Genomic DNA, 11,570 nt, shown 5'->3' with positions numbered 1-11,570 from the left:
TCGCTTTGCCTACTAAAGGTCTCAACCAATTGTCCCATTTGAGTCTCTAGCTTGGCTATTGACTGCGTATGGGAGCTCAAAACTTGAATTATACTATCTTGGAAGGATTGACTAAATGAAGGCTCATGAGGATGGGGTTGAGTATAAAGAGGTTGGGCTGGGGGATGAACCTGTGGAAAAATGGGGTGCGAGTAACCTTGTGAAGGGTTACTGGGTCTATACTGTGTCTGGGAGGGCTGATGGGATAGGGGAATGGATTGGTTTCGCCAACCTGGGGTATATGATGGTGTAAATGAATCGGGCATGGTTTTAGCGAAACCTTGGGCAGCATTCACCTGCTGCTGAACGAATTCAGGATATAATGGCGCTGCCGGACAATCTGAAACACAATGTGTAGGGCTAGCACATAGCTCGCACACTCTTTCTATTGGATTTCTCGAAGAATTGGCTAGGAATTGATCTAACTTCCTAGTCAACTGGTCAACCTTGGTACGCAATTCTAACTCGGACCCAACTTCGGAAATCCCTATTTTCCTAGGACCACTAGACAGAGATGTAGTCCTATCGAGCCGTGAAGACAAGGTATGATGCATCGTGTTTTCACTCAAGGTCTCAAATAGAGACCACGCCTCGTCCTCACTCTTGAGCATAAAAGTGCCCCCACAAGACGAATCAACCATTTGACGATGCTTCTCAGTAAGCCCGTCATAAAAATACTGCACCAACTGCCAACGAGGCACCTGGTGATGGGGACACTTGCGGAGAAGATCTTTCAATCTCTCCCAAGACTCGTGAAACTGTTCTCCCTCAATTTGAGAAAAACTGGTTATAGCTTTGCGAAACTGGTTCGTCTTACCAATTGGGAAATATTTTTTTAAAAATTCTCTTTGCATTCCTTCCCAAGTAGTAATATGAACCGTCTCAAGAGATTTTAGCCAGTGCTTGGCTTTATCTTTGAGAGAGAACGGAAACAAAGTCAACCACATAGCATCATCTCCAAAGTTATTGATTCGCACAGTCGAGCAAATCTCAAGGAATTCGTCGAGATGACGATATGGGTCTTCATTGCTAAGGCCATAAAACGAGGGTAACATTTGAATTACACTGGCCTTAATCTCAAAATGGCCCGCTCCTACATCAGGTCTCATGATGCAGGAGGTGGGAGTATACGTATTTGGCATGAAGTACTCCCTCAAAGGACGGATCAATTGATGATCGTCAGCCATTGCGTACACCTTGGAGTAGACCAGTGTAGCACACGTCCTAACTTTGGGTTTTCTACCTAACTAACGCACTAAGCGGCCAAACCACACAAACCACAAAGCGAGTAAACTAAAAACAACAAAAACTAAACAAACACCACGCAGTTACACATAACAGAGATTATGCATAAGAAATATGAAATCTATGTGTACGGTACCAATCGTACACAGTCACCTCTAAGGGGGTCCTAGTAGGTGGGCTGTGCAGAAAAGTAAGCTCTTCTCTAAGATATGCACATACGTGGTTCTAAACCTAAATGCAACACAAACACTAGGCAATAAAGTGAATACTAATATTACGCCGTTTCCCGGCAACGGCGCCAAAAATTTGATGTCTTCTTTTAAATCGTTGTAATTTTGAAAAGATTTTTAAATGTAAAACATGTGAAAACCAGACATCAAATAATAAAAACCGATTCTCACTAGTGGATGAGACTGGGTCGAACTCAGGGAACAGGAATATATCGTATTCAAGTACACAAATCTAAACTAATCTTTATTGCCGAATTATTGAAATGTAAAATGTTCAGAAAAGGTAAAAACAACTAACTATTACAACAAATGAATACCCTTCGCAGAGGGCATAAAGTGCAATATTTACAAACCCAATTAAATTCCTAATTCTAAAAATAAAAGCAAAAATATTCTATTCTTGTGCTTCCTCGTGTCAAGTAATCACTTCCACTCCAGTCTGGTTCTATCCTGCACAAATCAAATAAACACGAGCAGTACCAGAGATAGAAATAGAAATTATATTTAACAAAGTATACTAAAAAATTTTTTTATGAAAGATATCATGAAATGAAACTAATGACAATTAAGACTATATGAAACTAATGACAATTAACTAATTAATTCTAAGGCTCAAAATAGTATTACAAACTAACTAACATCAAATTTTTTACTAAGTAAACTAATTACTAATTGGCTAGATATTCTAATTACAAAGTACTTGTCATCGCTAATTAGTTCAAATAAACTAATTAAGCCTAATTTCAAAACATCTAAGTAAATGTATTAACTAATCAGCTAGTAGCATATGTTCAAAAATCAGAAATCACTAGTTTAATCCAAAACAGACAGTTAACTAATGCCGAAGATCAATCAAACAAACTTCAGATAATAAGCACCAAAGATTAGGAAACAACTACATTTGCTGGAAAACACTTATTTCAAAACAATTCTTTGCCGTGAGAATAAGGAAAAAAAAAACAAACAATTAGGAAAATTGTGTTTTAAAAACAAACTCTGAAAATTATTTTTTTTTTTTAAAAAAAACACATTATCGTAGCAGGTAATTTTCAGGATTGAATCAAAATCCACAACCTCACACAGGTGATTTCGGTTCCCACCGTGGTTCAGGGAGCTGAACCACCAGAATTTCCGGCGCATCCACCTGTTTCACAACATCCGATCGATCTGTGGTTCAGGGAGCTGAGCCACCAGAACTTCCGGCGAATCCTCCTGTTTCACAACATCCGATCGATCTTTTTTCTAACGGTAACTCAACTGAAATCTCATATCCTCCACCGGAACTCTCAACAGCCTACCGGAACTCTCAACATCTTCCACCGGAACTCTCAACAGCCTACCGGAACTCTCAACAGCCTACCGGAACTCTCAACAGTCGTGAAATGAATTTCACGGCAACTCAAATGAAAGTGCCTCTTTCACATTTTCACGATAAATGTGATGTGAATCCGGCTACATCAGAGGATTCCAACGATTAATCAAAGAACAAAGATATTATGATCGGCTGGATTTGATCCAGTTCTCTGAATAATGCTGGAAATCAAATTCAATTAATTTTGAAAATAATATTCTGAAAACACAGTGATCGATCGATCAATTTTTTAAGAAAATGTTCAAATCCGATGAATCCACAACAGATCTGATGAATTGAGTATGCTGTTTTCTCCGAATTTTAGATCCACACGACCAGGAAATGGTGATTTCACAGCTATCAATTTTCTGATATTTCACTGTACGCACACTACTATGTTGTAGAGAAAAGAAATTTGAAAACAAACAAACAGTAAACTAAAACAAATGGAAATAGAAATAATGCTCACAATGAATCTATGAATGAAAAGAAAATATGCTGAAAATTCAGATGCTCATGCTTACATTTGACTAATTAAAAAAATTGAAAACTGGAATTAGAAAAGAAGAAGAAGAGGAAGAAGAAGAGGAAGAAGAAGAAGAAGAAGAAGCACTTACCGAACTTGAAGGGTTAGAAGAGAGGTTGGAATCCTCTCTCTTGCTTCAGCCGTTGTCGGAATTCTCCACCGGAAAGAGGATGAGAAAAAGAGGGGAAAATAAGGAGAAGGAGAAGAAGAGGTAAGAAGAGGTGGAGAAGAAGGGAAAGAAGAGAGGGCTTGAGCAAAAGAGAGAAGACAAGCCTCTCTTCCCTCTACGTATCATATTTAAAGATTTGAACTTTTCTCCATAAGTCCCTCTTCTTTGTAAAATTGCATTTCAAAAACCTCTCTTCAAAAAGTTATTTACAAAACAACTCAAAATGACTATGTTTTAGAAAATGCAAAACTAAGTCTATTTTAACTCTAATTTTTTTATGATTTTCAAAAACTAAACTACTACAATTATGTCAAACACTAAAATAGGCATTAAAATGTAAAATAAAACTATTTTTCATGCATTTTTTATTTTTAAATCATTTTAGCATATTTACTCGAAACTAACATAAAAATGGGTTTTTAAGTCATTTTCTCATGAAATCATGCATATTTTTATATGAAATATCCCTAAAATATATGCATGATCACACACACACACACACACACACACACACACACACACACACACACACACACACACATATATATATATATATATAATGCTAAGGCGCTCAAGGAGCACCTACTCCCTAGAAATTGTAGTTGTAGGTTGCATCTTCTCAATTGGAACTTACATATGTACTTAACACAGTTTATTTGACCATATTTTAGATGCTATTATATTTGATAAGAACCATATTTTAGATTATGTTATTTGGACATCAAAATAGGTGTTTTTAAGTCATGAAATTTTGGTACATTGTGAGTCGTTGACTTTTAAAGATCTTAAAAAAACTACATGTATCCTATGATCACATGATCCAAAACTTGTTTTCCACTAAATAATGCTTGTAAATCATATCTACAGGGTCTGATCAACAAAAAAAAAACATTCAAATTTTAAAAATTTGAAGCTTCTATTGAATGAGAGTAGGTGCTCTCCGATCACCTTATCATTACTATATATATATATATATATATATATATATATATATATATATATATATATATATATATATATATATATGGGGACTGTCCAACCAAAGAAAGGTTCAAAATCTACAATCGATGATGCTCGATGTGTTTCTTTTGTAACGATAGAGTTTTTTATTGATTGGACTTTACATATTAGATTTTTATCATTCACTTTGTGAGCATGACGTGTTTTGGATTATGAATTTTTTATGTTTAGATGTGCTTTTTAAAGTGTTAAAAATCAATGGCCCACAATACTTTGTAAAATTTTAATTGCATTGTGAGCCGTTGATTTTTCAAGTTGTGAAAAACATGCTTATATGTCTTAAGTCTTTGTGTAAAGCATATTTCTTACTAAGTAAATTATAAAGAACAAATATATGTGCGGATCCCAAACTTTAAAAACTAAACATTCCCATAATTACTACACAATGAGAAAAGTGATGTGGGTCTGCCTCTACGTGCGACAGATCAAGCTTAGAAACTTATATTGCGGTAGACATGAACTTGAAAATACGAATCTCTCTCTCTCTCTCTCCAAAGCTTATTCGTCTTCGGCAATGTATTAAGGAATGACTCAACTTTAATAACCTGAACAAGTTTAGGTTCATCGGCCAGTGGGAAGCTGAGCTCTCCCCTTTGGCCCAACGTCAGGTCGATCTTGTTGGTGTGCCAGAGGGTTAAGTGCTTCAATTGCAAGAGCGTATTGTTGTTCTCTCTGCCCTCGTTGCAGAATGGAGAGCGCGAGATGAGCTTAGATAGAAGTTGAGGGACAGAGTTGCATGGTTGGCTAATGGTGATGATAATACACAATTTTTTCATATGACCGCATCAAATAAGTACAGTAAGAACCGGTTCCTCTCGGTCAAGATCAATGGATGTCAGTTTGGTCAGCAAAATTGCCTCCCAGCTATTATTTATTATTTCTCCAGGCTGTATTCGACTGACATAGGCGTTGGGGGGGTCATCGACGATATGGGTTATAAGCGGTTGGTGGCAAACCAATCTGTTCCTCTGCAAGCTCGATTTACCGAAGCTGAGATTTCTAATGCTATTAGTAGCCTCTCAGGATGGAAGGCCCCAAGCCTAGATGGTTTTCATGTAGACTTTTTCAAACCTTTTGGCCAATTGTTAAAGCTGACCTGCTCCACTTGTTCGATGAATTCTATCATAATGCAAGGCTGCCTAAACCATACCATATGGCAGTCATCTCTTTGATTCCTAAGAGGCAAGGAGCGTTAGACATATCCAACTTCAAGCCGATTTCGGTGATGGGCGCTCTGTATCGCATTATATCTAAGGTGTTGGCTAACCGGTTACGCGCTGTCATTGATCAACTTGTCTCTTTGAATCAGGGGGCTTTTATTCCAGGTCGAAGTGTGCAAGGATCTTTTATTTATGCAACTGAGCTTCTTCACTTTTTATAGTCGATTGGAGCACCGTACTTCTTATTAAAATTGGATTTTCACAAGGCTTATGATAGTCTGGCATGGGATTTTCTGTTTGAATCTCTAACAAATATGGGGTTCGACAACCAGTTTATAGCATGGGTTAAGGAGTTGGTCACGAAATCCGTGTCGTCAGTTCGCATCAACGGACTGAGAGGGGAAGAATTCAAGTTGGCTAGAGGTGTGCGACAGGGTTGTCTTCTAGCCCCCATCCTTTTTAATATCGCGGCAGAGGGTTTACCTATTCTCATGAAAAGGGCAGAACAAACAGGCTTCTTGAATTCGTTGGGCATTCCTGGTTTTGTTGGTCACACAGTTCAATATGCAGATGATAATATAATATTTGGTCATGCGAATGTTAATCAAATGTCTAGGTTGTGCTTCATTATTAAAGTATTAGCTGCAATTTCAAGCCTTCACCTGAACGAGAGTAAGTGCACTCTGGTCTTACTCAATGCTGACCCTCTCCTCCAATCGGCTGCTGCAAGGATCTTCAACTGCCTGATATACGACCTTCCTGTTAATTTCTTAGGTCTATCGTTGCACTCACTGCAGTCGTCGAGATCTTCGTCTTGGATGTCTACTATAGAGTGGGTGCAAGGGAGATTGCATTCTTGGAAGGCCCAATAATTATCTTTTGCGAGATGATTGACCACTACAAGAAAAATGCTAATTAGCGACAGAAATTTGCGACGGATTTTTTTTCACAAATTTGCAACGGATTAGTGAGAGAAAACTATTTGTCACTAACATTCAAAATATTTGCAAAATTAGCGTAAAAAATATCTCCCTTACTAAATACGTCGCTAATTAGTGATGGATTAACGACACCAGTTTTCCATCGCCAAAACACTACAAAAAATGCTAATTAGTGACAGATTAGCGAGAGAATTATTTCACGGCTAATTAGCGATGAAAAAATTTCCTCGCTAATTCTGTTGCTAATTTTTTATTTAAACTGTCCCACCTGAGGCACGAAATTTCCCCCCTCCCCCCCCGTTCAAACTTTAAATCGACTGAGATTTAAACCGTTCCACTTACTGGACCGGAGGGCCTCCTTGACTTCTCGAACGAGGATGACTTCGTGGTAGAGGAACGCGAGGAAGAAGAGGAATCAGAGTCGCTCGTCGATGCTGGAGGACGAGGCCGACCCGACCTCTCTGGTCCGGTAAGTGGTTTTTTATTCGAGCATGGTTTTCCATTTTTGTCCTAACGATTTTGTTGGGGGTTATGGTTTCAGGTCGACAGACAAGCATTATGGACGTCGCAGATGACCCCATAATGGCGAACTGGGCCAAAAAAGCAGAGAACTAGGTCGGGAAGGCATTGGAGAGCGCACCAAAGAACGTGCCAAAGAACACACCGATTTTGTGCAAAAGATCACGCCGGAGAATGTGCCAATTCTGTGCAAAAGACCACATCGGAGAACACGCTGGTTCTGTGCAAAAGATCACGCCAGAGAACGTGTCGGTTCTGTGCAAAAGAACACGCCGGAGAACGCACCGGAGACCACGCCGGTTCTGTGCAAAAAAAATTGCTCCCTGCCTGAGAACGCACCGAGAGGGAGCACATTTTTTTTTTTTAAATTTAGCGGCGGATATTATCCATCGCTAATTTAAAATAGCGAAGGACTCGCGACAGATCATGTTCGTCACTAATTCATCATAAATTAGCAACGAAAGTAGCGACGAATAAGTTCTGTCACTACTTAGCATCAAAAATTCTGCGATGAAATCTATCCGTTTCTAATATGATGCTAATCCGTCGCTAAACTATTTAGCGACGGATTAGCGTCAAATTAGAGACAGATTTAGGTCATCGCTAATACACAGGTTTTTTGTAGTGGACGCTAATTTGCCATGTTTTGGCCAGATTACCAAATTTTTGTATGAGCATGTCCATTATACCGACGACAGTAGAACATACGATTAACCGTTTGCTTTCGCACTTTCTTTGATCTAAGAATGCGTCTCACAAAAAGTACCCGCTTGTTTCTTGGCAGCAGATCGTTCTCCCGAGGCAGCGAGGCAGCTTGAAGATTCCAACTCTGAGAAAGAGGAGCATCATTTTAGTCTTGAAGTGGGCCTGGGTCACTTCCACATCTCCATTTCCTTGGGCTACGTTTGTTAGGCAAAAATATGGTAGTCTACCTGACTCCCTTCTTTTGACGCCCAGTTCAGTGTGTCATTCGTCTCTCTGGTTGGAGTGGCGGAAGACACTTCGCTCCTTCAGTGATAGGGATCTTAGGCCTGGCCATGGCAACTCGTGGCTTCACTGGGCCATGGCAAGCGGAGATAGGTTCTCCATTAAGCAAATTTACAATTCCTTGTTGTCATCCGGGATGGACTGATTTTCCACTAATTGTATATGGGGTAAGGGGCCCGCTCCAAGGGCAAAAGCTTTGGCATGGCTAGTGGTTCTGGATCGTGTTCAAACCCAGATTAATGTCAGGAAACGGGGGCTTCAATTTCCCAGCATGTGTGGTCTTTGCGAGAAGGCAATAGAGGACATGACTCACCTATTTTGGTTTTGCCCTATAGTTCTAGACCTATTTTTTCAAACTTGGGGTGCACCGTCTGTTCAAACTCATTCGAGTTCTGTTATTTGGAACCTCTTGCTTGGTCCCATGATTTTACGAAACAAAAAAAAATGGAGATTATTGTGGCGGGTATGGTTGCTTTCAGCATGGTGGGTGATCTGGACTGAAAAAAATGATATCTTTTTCAGGGGCATCAAATTCGATTTTGGAAGGCTACGTCAGCGGGTTATGTCTGGTGTGTATCTGGCTCTTAAATTACATAGTAGAGACGAGGGGTTGAATCTACTTGTACTCTGAACTGTGCACAGTCACCATCTAGATGGTGGTTGTCTTACTCTTATGTTCCTCTGGCATCCAATATTCTTTTGGATGTATTTTGGTAATGTTTAATGATGAATGCTCTCTCTCTCTCTCTCTCTCTCTCTCTCTCTCTCTCTCTCTCTATATATATATATATATATATATATATATATATATATATATATATATATATATATATATATATATATCAGTAACCAATTCAAAACCATAAATGCTTCATTGCATACCCCACTACGATTTCATGACCAATTCTAAACTTGAATCTACCTTCCCCAACTCATCTTCATCTCCAATCACGGTCAAATCCTACATCTCATAAATTCCTGATATTCAAAACTTGAATATGACCTGAAACCAAGTCACATGAAGCTCGCTTCCAAAACTAAATCATACCACCAACATTCGATTTCACACAATGTCACAAATCTCATTCTTGGAAAAATCTGGGCATTGGAAAATCCCGTAATTTTTTGAAAAGGCAGTTTTTTTTAGGAAAATCTTTTGAACATGCAGGCATTTATAAAAATATATAAAGTACATATAAAAGCATCAACAAAAATATACACAATATGAAAACTGCAAAAAAACTTAGTGAATTATCATGATTAATTTTAAAATAGGTGATATTTATAAAATATCATTTTTTGGTACTGTACTGGCCTTGAAAAAGCTCATGACAAAATAACAATAATTTTAAAATATTAGGGATATTTGTGATGTGGATTTCAAATTAATAAAAACCTTAATAATAAGAAAAAGAACAACAACAGCTACGATAATTATGTTAGTAGTAGGAGGAATAATAATAATAGTAATAAGATTTACAGCCATCAAGGGTGAATTCTAAGCCACACTTTTTCATCAAATAGAAAAAAGTAAATCTATGATTACAAATAAATTAAAAGAAACAAAATTGTCAGTGATCCTTTTTTTTTGTGTATAACATTTTAATGCTTTTGAGTTAGTTTTATGTACAATTTGGTATAAACAATTGTCACTTAAACATTACTGACAACCTTACATATATGCACCTTACGAAAAGAATAATAATAACAACAACAACAATTTGATGGTTATAATCTCTAGGACTTTGTTTCAAATCCTATCAACCACAAACGGTAAAATGCAATTGCACCGAGGACGTGAAAAGGAATGGAAATAATGCCAACAATCTCATCAACTCAGCTCACCAACTGCTTTGAAGACAGAGGATAATCCATGCAACGGAACACAAGGGGAAGCCATCCAAGACTTCCCATGCAATCTGAGGATCTCCTTGGCCTTCTCTTTGGTCTTCAAATTGCACTCCATCTGCAACACCATACACAGCTTTAGAACAGCACCCATATCCAACATTTCCTGGACCAAATGAGGAGTTGATGAGTACTTTGAGACCAACAACAGCACCTTCACTGCCTTTTCATTGGCAACCTGAGAAACCCTAAAAATCTTCCTTGACACAACAGCAACACTTGCAGGGTGACCCACAAATGCTGCCCTTCCCTCTGCCCTACTGCACAGCAATTCCAACACACCCAACATGATCTCACACTTTCTCCTCTCACTGTTCTCTGCTAGAAACTCTATAATTACAGGCACCACACCTGCCTCTACAGCCTTGAGCCTGTTCTTCCCCCAAGGACAGACCTCCATGATGATGGACAGAGCTGCCATTGTTGTGTGGTTTGAGTTCTGATCCTTCAAGATCTCAACAATCCCATCAAACAGTTCTGTCCTTAGATCCATGAAGAAATTATGATGGATCACCTTAAAGATAGATTTCAATACTGCAGCAGCATGGACCCTTGCATGGTAAGTCCCTCTCTGCAACACCCATGATAGACAATCTATCAAACCTATTCCTGCAAGTATGGTTGCAATTTCTGGAGGCATATGAAGGATTGAAAGCACACTCAAAGCTTCCTCCCCAGCAATTTCTCTTTCAAATTGGCTCATCATCTCTTGTGAGTAACTCTGCACTACAAGAGAAGCCACCACCATAGTTAAACCTGATTTCTCCATCAGCTTCTTATTGGATTCGTTCTCTTTCACTAGTGATTTGATCTGTCTAAGAGATTTCAACTGAGAAACTGGGGAGCTCACCTCATCGATCAGATTCTTAGCGTTCTCTTCATCGATGGTGGGGATTGGATCTGGGGAGGACTCGGTGGTTAGATTGGGGAGGTTGGTAGCGCGCCATGAGTCGATGAGGCGAACGAGGGTGGAGTTTGGCGTGAGGGACCGGTCGGCGAGGGCTTGCTTCGTGACGGGACAGGTCTTCTTCTTGTAAACAAAGAGCCACCTGTGGATGCTCTCCCTGTCGAACGTTATGCCCGTGGAGATCGTGACGGGGTCCTTCATTAACTGCAGAGAGATGGGGCAAATGAAGAAGGGAGGGGTTTCAGGACCATCCATTTCAGATGTTTCCTAGAGATCAAAACAAGTATGAGAGACAACAAATGGATTGATTTGCTTTTGGTTTTTCTTTCAAATAATTTGTTGTTGTTCGAGAGAGAGAGAGAGAGAGAGAGGGAGAGAGGTTAGGGGGAGAGGTGGATGGTGGTGGGAGTTTGAAGGGATGATTCATTAAATTTGGGAGTTTTTTTTTTTAGTGGAAGAGATGAAAGTCGTTGATATGGAAAAAGAACAAAAATGCGGTGTAAATATTTTATGGGGTCTCTTTCTCTCACTCTAGCCGTTTACCAAAGCCTTAGATTTTGACCGTTGG

General features: G+C 39.1%; 1 pseudogene; it reads right to left on the bottom strand.

Annotated features, from left to right (window-relative positions):
* Nucleotides 1-10,018: 10,018 nt before the first annotated feature.
* On the bottom strand, nucleotides 10,019-11,257 carry LOC149842721 (E3 ubiquitin-protein ligase PUB23 pseudogene; annotated as a pseudogene).
* Nucleotides 11,258-11,570: the final 313 nt, after the last annotated feature.

The sequence above is a fragment of the Nuphar pumila genome, chromosome 3 (genome assembly GCF_984573655.1).
Source record: "Nuphar pumila chromosome 3, dmNupPumi1.hap1.1, whole genome shotgun sequence".
In the NCBI taxonomy this organism is placed as follows: domain Eukaryota; kingdom Viridiplantae; phylum Streptophyta; class Magnoliopsida; order Nymphaeales; family Nymphaeaceae; genus Nuphar; species Nuphar pumila.
The sequence above is the reverse complement of the archived record's forward strand: the minus strand, read 5'-3'. Positions and strand labels throughout refer to the sequence as shown.